This window comes from Sphaerodactylus townsendi, linkage group LG01 (genome assembly GCF_021028975.2).
Source record: "Sphaerodactylus townsendi isolate TG3544 linkage group LG01, MPM_Stown_v2.3, whole genome shotgun sequence".
Classification (NCBI taxonomy): Eukaryota; Metazoa; Chordata; class Lepidosauria; order Squamata; family Sphaerodactylidae; genus Sphaerodactylus; species Sphaerodactylus townsendi.
The window spans coordinates 52,980,035-52,992,982 of record NC_059425.1 but is presented as its reverse complement, the minus strand read 5'-3'; positions in this window follow the sequence as shown (position 1 = coordinate 52,992,982).

The window sequence follows — 12,948 nt, the reverse complement described above, 5'->3', positions numbered from 1 at the left end:
GCAAGGACTTACAAATTAGTTTTATTCAAAGATGTTGCTAGATCAGTAATATTTAAACAACATAGGTTCCAACAAGTATCCATGTCAAGCCACTTTACATATTGGGAAAGCCCATGAAAAATTACCCTCCTTGGTGGACCTCCCCTGGGCTGAAGTAAGTGCATATAACTGATAAATCAGCCAAAGTAATTTAGTGTCCATAAGCAGCTTTTTCAGTTTTTCCCATAGTCACCTGCACATAATTGAATTAAATACTGCCTGAAGATCCATAAAGGTGACATATAAATGACCACTTGGATAAGAAATAAAGTTCCTTGCTACTTGATAGAGAACTAGACAATAATCAATTGTTGCTATCCTGGCCATAACCCTGCCTGCTCTGTACCAGTTAACCCTTTCTTGAAAATCCATTTTTGAAAGCTTTCGTTGAAGTCATGAAGCATATAATTTCCCAGTTACAGAGAGAAGAATAATTGGTCTATATTTATTAAGAAACACCCCTGTGAGGAAGCAGTCCAAACCTGGAAACAGTGAACTTCACCCAGTTTCATATGTTAACGCAGAAGTTTCTGAATGTTGCCCATTTATTGTGACCTGAACTCCCACTCTTTGAACAACTGATCAAAATAATTCCTGTGCTTTTAACTGGGTTTGTACTGCAGAAATCATAGCATGGGATCATTTGCTAAAAGATGCAGATGCTGAGGCCAAGAAAAAAAATGTGTCGTCGAAGGCTTTCATGGCCAGAATCACTGGGGTGTTTTGGGGTTTCCAGGCTGCATGGCTGTGTTCCAGTAGCATTTTCTCCTGACATTTTGCCTGCATCTGTGGCTGGCATCTTCAGAGGATCTGAAAAAAATGTTGTAAGTTCTGTTTTCCTATAAATTAAATTTAACTATATCTGACATAAGACCTTATCTTGAATGTTCCCCACAGCACTACTCATAAATGTGCCTAAATTACCAAATGCACCCCTTTCAGCTTAACCTTGAACATACCAAGGACTGGGCTCTTAACTCTTGCTGAGAGCCCTAACTCTTGAACCTGCCTTCCATCCTTCAGAACAAAATCAGAAATGGCAACACTTCAGACACACAAGGAACTCTGATAAAAACCATTCGATAGAAAGATAGAGTGTCCTGGGGAAGAATTCCCCCTTTTTTATGACAGCTCAAGATGATTGTTATCAAAGCCTCCTTTCCAAAAACAGAAAAAAATAATGCTTCCTTTCTCAATAAAACCCCATGCAAGTATTTGCTTTCCTCCCTTTGCTTTAGCTGGAAGATTGATGGCCATCCTCTTGATCCTTCTCTTTCAGGAAGTGATTGCAAACTGTTTGGGGATTACATGACGACTTTCATATACAGCTGTTATTTGTGGGACCTTTAAAGCTCAAAGGCAAATCGCCCGGTGCTTTCCTCTCTGCTGTGACCTTAAAAATCAGTGGTTATACCAGTCCTGGAACAGTGTGTATTTATGCACTGAGAGAGTGACTAGCACAAGACTTCTAGGGTCCCTCATTTAAAATGTGCAAGCTTAAAGAATTGGGTCACATCTGACTGCTACCATCTGGCCCGTTTTTCCTAAAGATTACCCTGGAATGCATTTCACATGTGCTTTTGGAACACGATCTCAAGCTGCCAAAAAGGAAAATACTTTACAGCTGAGCATGGCCTGAAAGCTCAAAATATTTCAAATATAATAACCAAAAGAGACTTCCTTGCAATAGCAAAGCACTGCACCAGCATTCTAAATTAACCTCTTTTTTGCCTCACTAATTTCTCATTGATTTTTACATGTGCCGGTAAAACAAAGCAGTGATTTAAAAAAATTTACTTTAGTAAAATACACTAACCTATATTGTACTTCAGTTTTGTAGGGGTGGGGAGTCATCAAGTCACAGCTGACTTATAAGGTTTTCAATCAAGATACATTCATAGGTGATTTACCATTGCCTGCCTCCACATCCACATATTAACCAGGGTTGACCCTGCTTCTCTTTTTAGATCTGACAAGACCAAGCTAGTCTGGGGCTGTCCAGGTAAAGGAACTTCATATATTATCTTAATTCAGAGACTGTAAAACCAACCTCTTTAGTTGTGATGGGACCAAGCCATGCCTTTAGCCTACATTCCCCACCCCTGCGCTGTTTATATTGTTGAGACTGACAGTTTTCTGATTTAGAAAATCTTCAATTTAATAGCAGTTTGTTGTAATGTGCAATGTGGCTGTGTAAGTGGCACAGACTTGTTTTGAACTGCAGGCTCTCTCCCAGGGTTTCCCAACTTCTCCTGGAAGGGGCTTTTCCTCTCTCTGTGCTGCCACCACCAGACCTTTTGCAGGAATTTCCCACTGGGGTAGGTCAAGCTTCCTTTCCAGCTCTGAGACCTTGCCTCTGGGTCTCCTCCTTCCCTGCTCCTGTGTACCACAGGGATGGTTTATGACCTGGTACACCCCTGGAGGAATAGCTGCTTGCCAATTGCCAGTCTTCCCCCAGTGCCCCCTTCATAAAATAGCATGTCCAAGAGGGTGGAGGTCTATGTGATACAGAGAACAGCTACCAGCATCCAACATTAAAACATATTTATTGAAAAGAAAATGTTAACAAGCATAACTTCAGCACAGCACCAGACTGAGCAAGGGATTAAAAAGGAATGAGGAATAAATGCAATTCCTCTGCCCTTTTCTCTATACATACCCTATCGGTTGTTAAAATAGGGCAGGTTCCTATGCTTAGGATGTTCCAGCTCCCTACAGATTCTCTGTTATATGAAAGAAGTCCTTCAGCTCCTTGGGCATGCACATGATGAAAATGGCTGTTGCCTGCAGAATTCTGGCACAAGCTCTGTCTCCTTCAGGGTCCATCCAGAAAAGAGCTTCCATTGGGCTTCCAAGAGTTTTAACAGCTCATTGTTCCCACCCCCATTGATCTGGTTTAGTCTGGGTCAAGGAGGCTTTTCACGTTGGATCCAGGTATCTTCTTTCTGGGGCTTGAGGCCCTTCTGTCTTTTTGAGGCCTCCAAATCTGTGATACCTGCTTGGGGAATGAGAGGGGTGTGTGTGTGTTATACCCAAGCATCTTTCTCTTACCCACCAGTGCCCTGAGCAGATTTTTCCCTTCAAAAGTTCTGTCCGTTAAGGCCTTGAGTGAGCAGCTCCTTTGTCAATTATTATATTGATACAGTAGTGTGAATGCTTATTTTAACTTTATTTTCTTCACTTTGTGCTTTCCCACCTTACACTTATAAAAACATAAGAACATAAGAACTAGCCTGCTGGATCAGACCAGAGTCCATCTAGTCCAGCACTCTGCTACTCACAGTGGCCCACCAGGTGCCTTTGGGAGCTCACGTGAGGATGTGAAAGCAATGGCCTTCTGCTGCTGCTGCTCCTGAGCACCTGGTCTGATAAGGCATTTGCAATCTCAGATCAAGGAGGATCAAGATTGGTAGCCATAGATCGACTTCTCCTCCATAAATCTGTCCAAGCCCTTTTTAAAGCTATCCAAGTTAGTGGCTGTCACCACCTCCTGTGGCAGCATATTCCAAACACCAATCACACGTTGCGTGAAGAAGTGTTTCCTTTTATTAGTCCTCATTCTTCCCCAGCATTTTCAATGAATGCCCCCTGGTTCTAGTATTGTGAGAAAGAGAGAAAAAATTAACTTTATTTCATGCTTGAGCTCTTTAAGAACTCTTGGATGAATGCAATCTGGGCCAGGGGATTTGGTAGCATTTAGTTTATCAATGGCTGCCAGAACTTTTTCCTTGTCTACCACTATCTTCGCTAGTTCCTCGGATTCACCTCCTAAGAAGGTGCAGGTGCAGGAATTTTCCTCACCTCCTCTTGGGTGAATTCATTCAGCTTCTCTGCAATCTCCCTGTCATCTTTTATAATGAAAAGTGAAATGTTCTTCAGCTGTTCAGCTTGGGCACCTCTCAGTCCAGCAGAGGTCTTCTCTTAGAGAATACAAAATGAATTCTTTACTTTCGGTCGTAAAATCATAACTTAGGCACCAGAGGCTTGATAACATTAAAAGATGAAAAACAAAGGTTTTATTAACAGGAACAATGAAAAATGATTTGAGGTAACAAGCTGTAAGTTGAGATGTTATTTAAAAGTTGTTGCTATATCTTTCTTCATAGTTTTTACAAGATGGCTCAGGTGCTCAAGCTTAATGCCTTCAGGATGTTGCATTCAGTGTAGTATTTACAAATATATATACACACCATAGGCATGTATGTATGACACAATATTCAGTTTTTCTTTCTATTAGGTTGAAAGATGTTCAGTTTACCCTCAGGTAAGTATTCCAAAATAGTTTCTTCAAACACTGACTTTTAAAACAATCTCTCCACTAGATATGTCTTGCCCTCAATTTCCTCTCTATCTCTATATTAGGTTCCCTACCACTCTTCTAAGCTTCACTGCTAAGTATCTGAGTGTGGGTTCTCGTCAGAAAAAAAATAACCAAGCAACCCAAGTATTTATTTAATCATTGTTTTGTTAACACAAGGGCCTCAGTTTTTAATCTGACCCCTCAAGCCCTCAAACAGAGTAGTTTAACCAATATAGAACATAGCCTTTTTGGCACACACCCATTCACAAGCTCACTCTAAAACGAACTCTCCTCAAAATTTCCTCACACAGCCTTTAGAACCTTACATTACAGATGAATTATGGACTTCTTATGCCAGGAAATCTTCAGTCTCAGTGCTGCTGTACACAAGAAGAGTTGTAAAGAGAGAAGAAACACATGCTGTCATTACAAGACACGTTGCAATTTGTTTGTGACATCTGAATGCAGCCACTGTGATTAACCAGTAAAAATTAAACAGTGCACAAAAACAAGTTTTATTGAAGCAATGTGGGTTGCAATTTATTTGTGACATCTGAATGCAGCCACTGTGGTTAATCAGTAAGAATGAAACACTGTACAAAAACTAGTTTTATTGAAGCAATCCGGATATTAAAGCAAACATTCATTTACCATGCTTGTATGGTTCCTGTTTCCACATGTTACCATAGTGGTATAAGTTTTCTGGATGACTCATCTTCCCTTGACCCTTTTCTATTTGGCTTTAGGTCATGTTAAGATAGCTGTCCATCGATTACCTTGGCAGTGGTTAAGTTCTTGGAAAACATTTTAAATACCAAAATTTAAATGTTTTAAATTGTAAATATATTTGCAATTTTATATGCCAGTAAAGGTTAAATTGAATTGAATTAAATGTTAAGATAGCATTGGTTGCTCTAGTGGATTTTTTTTGTAGTTTGATGGAAGGAATGTGTTCTTTAAAAATTTTTTTAGCAATGTTTGCCATAGTAAACTATAGCGCTGTTGAAGTGGGTTTATGATTCAGTAGGGATTGTGGTAGCATGTTTATGTGATTTAAGTCCTTTCTAACAGTTTGGGAACAGAAGGTTATTGTTGGAGACTGAAATCGGCAGTTTGGGACTTACTCAGCAGGTCATGACCATTCTGTCTAACCAGTCTAACCAGTCTAACCATTCTGTCCTATCATTGCTCACACTGTTTAATATTAGTGTACAATCACTGAATGACATCATCTAAAGCTTTGGAATTGAACATCTCTCCAGAAGCTGCCATCCCTATTTGGAGCTGGTGTTTGGTGTTTTGCACTGAAATGGTTGATGGATAACAGGCTGAAACTAAATCTAGATAAGACTAAGGTGATGCTGGTTGGTACAGCTGTTATTCTGTAGAGAATTGTGCCTCTTTTCTGGAGGAGGTGTGACTCTTTTTTCTTTTTTGACAGAGACAGTTAAGACCTTTGGAATCCTAGTGTTTCTCTTGGAGAATGAATTAATATAATGTGGTTGGAAAAATGCTTTTCCTGAACTATATCTAACACTGAAGTTTATCTTCAGCCAATCTAGCTGCACTGATCCATGCCACAGTAAACTCAAAAGTAGACATTCTGTCTGGGATGGCCCTGAAGACAACCACAACCTGTCAAAAAAGCACCCACTCAGTTACTTACTGGGGCTACAGATTTCATGCACATTTTGAAGCTTTAACACCAGCTGCCTTTTTCTCTCCAAGATCAATTTAAGATGTTTATCCTTTCCATGAAGGCCTTTCACAACCTGGGACCTTCATACTTGAAGGACTGCCTATTCCTGCATTAATTGAATGGAAGTTTCAGAAACCTTGTCTCATAACCTGACGTAACTGTTAGGATTATTAGGAGCATAAAACAGGAGGAAGAAAAAGAGGCCACTACTGTGCTTGGTGCTTGAAGGAAGAGCAGAATATAATTCATGCAGCAGATTCATCTGTTTTCCCACACAGCCTGAAAAGAAACTCTTTCCCCCTTTTTATTTCTATTGTGATATGCTATCTAAAGGCCATAGTTGTGTGTTAAATGCAAACAAAGGGCTACAATATGATATGGGTACGAATCTCAAGAGCAGGCTTTAGAAAAAAACTTCACAGATGTGTTAAAACTTCATTCCACAGAAACTAAGCACTAGGGGGAGCTCTGCCATAATTTAAGGGTTACAATTTTCTTGTCCATGAAGTTGGTCTGCAAAAGTGCTATTGAATTCAGTAACTTGGAATTGACTATTCAGGTAGCTTTCTGCTTGAGCTGAAGCTTACCTGTCCTTTAGCAAGTACTTTGAAACTGGGTCTTTCTCTTAAACGTTTCCACCTAAACTGTCAATTCGCAAGGCTCAAAATGTACCATGGGACCCTGAAGGGTTGCACATGATTGGAATCCTTCTCTTTTAGAAATGAGTAGAAGGACTACATTTGGCTTCAAAGCTAACCATTTTATTTTTGCATGAACTTCTAAGGACTAAGGACTTTGAAGAATATATTTGGTATCTATCCTCTCTCTCTCTCTCTCTCTCTCTCTCTCTCTCTCTCTCTCTCTCTCTCTCTCCCTCCCTCCCTCCCTCCCTCCCTCCCTCCCTGGGTGTGTGTGTGTGTGTGTGTGTGTGTGTGTGTGTGTGTGTGTGTGTGTGTGTGTGTGTGTGAAGTGCCATCAAGTAGCTTCCAACTCATGGTGACCCTATGAATCAGTGTCCTCCAAAACAACTTCATTAACAGCCTCTCTCAGGATCTATCCTTAACAGACAGTTTATATCTGAGTGCCCTTCCAAAAAAAGTTTTGTTATCTCAAAAGCCACACTGCATCATGACGCACTTCATAGCTGCAGCAGGTCCATTGTGGAGAAGGTATTGAATTGTCTATGCAGTGCTCTGTGTATGTCTAGTTGCTGTGTGATTCTGAACATGATCCAATAGAAGCTTTCAAGTGTGACAAAGAAAATAACTGATTGTGTGGACACAAAAGCAGCATTTACTCTTGAAAAGTGTATGCCATTTCAAATGGCAAATGGGCCGATTTGGAGGAAACTGCCACTACCTGCTTGTGCCATAGAAAAAGAATAATTAGAGAATTGCAGGTATGCCCTTCTGATAAAGAGGCCTACAGGTATATACAGGTAAATAATCTTTGTGAATTATATCAATGAACTTCTCTTTGGAAACTGAGCCTTTCTTGGAATGCTTGCATCTAATATTGTCAACCTCCAGGCACAACCTGGAGTCTGTCCAGGATTACAACAAATCTCCAACCACATGATCAGATCCCCTGGAGGAAATGGCAACTTCAGAGAGTAGATTTTAAGGCACGTTCCTGATCACTGAGCCTCCTTTACTCCCTAAACTCTGACCGGGCACTGCCTTCATATCTCAATCAATTTCCCAGGCTACAGCAGGCAATCCTATGCAAGGATGTAGGTAAGGGGGAGGGGGTTCTCGGGTTCAATCCCCCCCATTGCATGTCTGAAGCTCCGCCCCCCCGTTTGTGGGTTTTTTGTATTTTAAAGTGTTTTTTGGTTTTTGGCCTGTAGAGGACGCAGTTTTTAGGCTAGTGACACCTAAATTTCAGGCTATCATCAGATGACACTCCTGATGATACCAGCCAAGTTTGGTGAAGTTTGGTTCAGGGGGTCCAAAGTTATAGACCCCCAAATGGGGTGCCCCATCCCCCATTGTTTCCAATGGGAGCTAATAGTAGATGGGGCTACCCTTTTGAGGGTCCATATCTTTGGACTCCCTGAACCAAACTGTACTAAACCTAGGTGGTATCATCAGGATAGTCTCCTACTGATACCAACCAGGTTTGGTGAAGGTTGATTCAGGGGGTCCAAAGTTATGGACTCCCAAAGGGGGTGCCCCATCCCCTATTGTTTCCAATGGGAGCTAATAGAAGATGGGGGCTACATCTTTGAAGGTCCACAACTTTGGACCGCCTGAACCAAACTTCACAAAGCCTGGGTGGTATCATCAGAAGAGTCTCCTAAAGATACCCTGAAAGTTTGGTGGTGCTAGCTTAACAATTGCACCCCTGACAGCAGGTACCCTCCAAATTTCCCCAGATTCTCCATTTAAATCCACCCCCTTTGGCATGAGGCCACCCCTGAGGCCCCCAGATTAAACATTGAAAGTGATAAGAACATAAGAACATAAGAACTAGCCTTCTGGATCAGACCAGAGTCCATCTAGTCCAGCATTCTGCTACTCGCAGTGGCCCACCAGGTGCCTTTGGGAGCTCACATGCAGGATGTGAAAGCAATGGCCTTCTGCTGCTGCTGCTCCTGAGCACCTGGTCTGATAAGGCATTTGCAATCTGAGATCAAGGAGGATCAAGATTGGTAGCCATAGATTGACTTCTCCTCCATAAATCTGTCCAAGCCCTTTTTAAAGCTATCCAGGTTAGTGGCCATCACCACCCTCCTGTGGCAGCATATTCCAAACACCAATCACACGCTATGAAGAAGTGTTTCCTTTTATTAGTCCTAATTCTTCCCCAGCATTTTCAATGAATGCCCCTGGTTCTAGTATTGTGAGAAAGAGAGAAAATTTCTCTCTGTCAACATTTTCTACCCCATGCATAATTTTATAGACTTCAATCATATCCCCCCTCAGACGTCTCCTCTCCAAACTAAAGGAGTCCCAAACGCTGCAGCCTCTCCTTCATAAGGAAAGGTGCTCCTAACCTTCAATCATCCCTCGTTGCCCTTCTCTCAAAATTTTTCTATCTCTTCGAGCATCCTTTTTGAGATGTGGCGACCAGAACTGAACACAGTATTCCAAGTGCGGTCGCACTAATTGCTTTTATATAAGGGAATGACAATCCTTGCAGTTTTATTATCAACTCCTTTCCTATCATCCCAGCATAGAGTTTGCCTTTTCACAGCTGCCATGTGCATTGAGTTGACATTCCCATGGAACTATCAACTAAGACGCCAAACTCCCTTTCCTGGTTCAGGACTGATAGCACTGACCCCTGTAGGTATGTGAAGTTTGGATTTTTTGCCCCTATGTGCATCACTTTTACATTTTAAGCTACATTGGAACTGCATTTTGCCATTTCTTAGCCCACTCACCAATTTATCAAGGTCCTCAGCTTTGGAGTTTTCAGAATCCTTTGTGGTTCTCCACCACCCCTACATAATTTGGTATCATCTGCAAGCTTGGCCACCACACTACCCATCCCTACTTCCAGGTCATTTATGAATAAGTTAAAGAGCACTGGTCCCAATACTGATCCTTGGGGACACCACTCCCTTACATCTCTCCATTGTGAGAACTTCCCATTTGTCCCCACCCTTTGTTTCCTGTTCCTCAACCAGTGTTTTAATCCACAGGAGGACTCCCTCTATTCCTTCATTGCTGATTTTTTTTCATTCAGTTTCTGATGAACTTTGTCAAAAGCCTTTTGGAAATCCAAGTAGACAGTGTCCACTGGTCTCCTTATCCACATGTCTGTTTACACCCTCAAAGAACTCTAGTAAGTTTGTAAGACAGGACTTGCTCTCTACAAAGCCATGCTGACTCTTCCTCAGCAGGTCTTGCTTTTCTACATGTTTTATAATTTTATCTTTAATGATAGATTCTCTACTAATTTACCAGGAACAGATGTCAAACTGACTGGCCTGTACTCTCGGTCCCCTAGACCCTTTCTTAAAGATTGGTGTGACATTGGCCATCTTCCAGTCTTCAGGGATGGAGCCTGATTTCAGGGATAAGTTGCATATTAATGTGAGAACATCAGCAATTTCATGCTTGAGCTCTTTAAGAACTCTTGGATGAATGCAATCTGGGCCAGGGGATTTGGTAGCATTTAGTTTATCAATGGCTGCCAGAACTTCTTCCTTGTCTACCACTATCTTTGCTAGTTCCTCGGATTCACCTCCTAAGAAGCTTGGTTCAGGTGTAGGAATTTTCCTCACCTCCTCTTGGGTGAAGACAGATGCAAAGAATTCATTCAGCTTCTCTGCAATCTCCCTGTCATCTTTTAGCACACCTTTTGTTCCTTCATCATCTAACGGGCCTACCGCTTCCCTAGCTGGCTTCCTACTTTTGATGTACTTGAAGAACTGTTTGTTGCTAGTCTTGATGTTCACAGCCATGCGTTCCTCATAATCCTTTTTTGCCTCCCTGAAAGTGATGGTGTTTCAGGATGGGGGATAATCCACCCAGTGGTGGGATTCAAATTTAACAACTGGTTCTGCCGAAGTGGTGCGAGCCCTTGTTGAATACTCATTACTGGGAATCTATTCCCTTAAAACAAAGTATCACTTTCAATGTTAGCGACTTAAACTGGGGACCCCAGATTCATCCTTTAAGATGGATTTAAAAGTTGAATCTGGGCTCCCTAATTTAAACACCATAGAAATTGATGCTGTTTGGGGGTGGATTCCAGCATCACAGCAGCCGCCCGTAGGGTGGGACCTCGGATTTTGTACCACGCTCCATTTTCCCTAGCTGCCCCTCTGCCTCGAGGGGAGGGAGAAGTGACTGCCGGCTACTAGCCTGGAGCCCAGCCGGTGGGGAGGAGCGGGGCGAGGTGGGGTGGGGTGGGGTGGGGCGAGGCGGGGGCAGGGGAGTCTGCTGTCCCTGGCCTCAGAGAGCTGTTTTTATGAGCACTGAGGCCAGGGGCAGGGCTTGGGGAGGTGTGGTCATGCCCCCAGGGGCAGGTGGGGGTGTGGCCTCACCCCCGAACCCCCCCATAAAAATCTATACCGATGTCACTGATCCTACATACACTGGAAAAAGAGTTTCCATTGTTTTCTTTTAACCCTTCACGCCCTCAACCTTGCGCCATTTTCCCAAATGGAAAAAAGTCAATTTGGGGAAACCTAACTGTACTGATGGCCTACCTGTATATTTCCTCACTGGAATAAATACAAAGGGTGTTTCAGATGTGGAAAATGGCATGGGGATGGGTGGGGCTTAAGCGTGGCCTCTGTACTACCTCAGGTCTGACTGGGCCTCAAAGCATTTCATGCACTGGCTTACTCCCCCTGGCGGGGAAAGGTCTCTCTCCAGCCAGTGTGGACTGGGCCCGGGATCTTTGGGCAGCCAGGTGAGTGGGGCAGCCCCACATGAGAGGAGCCGCTGGGTGCTGGTCAGGTCCCCAAACCCGGCATGTGACCGAAAGGTATGTTACCGGAGACATGGGTCACTGGAGTCACCTCTATGACATTCCCTCTGCTTGTATATTCAGATAGTGGAAATGTTGTTACAATGAAAAGCCATTTGAGGTCTACATGGAGAGATACAATGCAGAACATAATCCACTTGCTTAAAACTGGGAGGTGGGTGAACTCCACTTGCCACCTTTGGGCAGCCTTGAATGTTGCTGTATGAGGCAGGCAGCAATGGCAAGTCCCTCTCACTCAGAAATGTCCAGGTGCCTCCTCCACCCCATATCTACCTCTGCTACCATGCCTTCTAATCCACATTGCTACCATAGATGCCTCTTCCCTCCATAGTCATGCACTGATGAACAGGACTGATTCTGTGTAAACTTGTAGGGTCTTGCCTAGCTGTTCCCTAAAAACAGGAATCTTGTGGCACCTGAAAGACTCACAACAAGTCCTTGTCCTTGCAGAAGGTCACAGAATTTCGACATCGCAACAGGCTGTATAAAGGGATGTGGGTGCTCCTCTAGACACCTCAGTTGTGGGAGAGATTCCTTCCTTCCTTCCTTCCTTCCTTCCTTCCTTCCTTCCTTCCTTCCTTCCTTCCTTCCTTCCTTCCTTCCTTCCTTCCTTCCTTCCTTCCTTCCTTCCTTCCTTCCTTCTTCTCCTCTATTTCTTTTCCCTGGTTATTATAATAGTTCACTTAGTCTCTATGTGCTGGTCACTGGAAAACTGCATGCAGACTTTTAATTCTGTCTGTGGCCTTTTACTTCTGTTTTTGATCTATCTTTATGGTGATGTCCACATATACAATTGTTGACTAGGTTGCTTGAAACATGTGTTCACAATGAATCACTTGTCATCACAGAATTCTATGAATTGTTCTGCTTTATTTTATGTTCCTAGGGCACATTTTCTGACGATATTTGATTTTAGTTTGTTTTCTAACTATATCAGGTCATCAGCACATCTTGTTTAGGTGTGTGATCAATTTCTTCCTGGACATGTGCATAAAAGCTTTCTGTTTCTTCTTTGGATTCTGCAGCTGGGGCATGAACCTGAATGATGATTATGCTGATACGCTTCAATCAGTGAAGTCTGATTGATATTATTCAGTCAGACTTTGCATAATAGCTCCTGATTGCTTGTGTTACATCATGTGTAACAGAAACTTCAATTATTTTGTGTTTGACATATCTCAAGTGGAACACTTTGTAAAAATGTCTTAATCCAGTCCACTTTACTTAACTCATTTCCACAGTGATGACTGCATATGCACAAATGTGATAGGGAAAAATTGTGGGTTGTTATAAGCAACCTAAAATGATGCCTGACAATGGAAGGAAACAAGCAAGACAGGAGTAGTAGTAAGAGGAGTAAGAAAGGCCCTTTTCGCACAGGCCAATAAACATGGGTTAAGGGCAGGATAAAACCTGAGTTGGGGGGGAACTTCTCACAGATCCCACTCCTAATGCAAGTCCA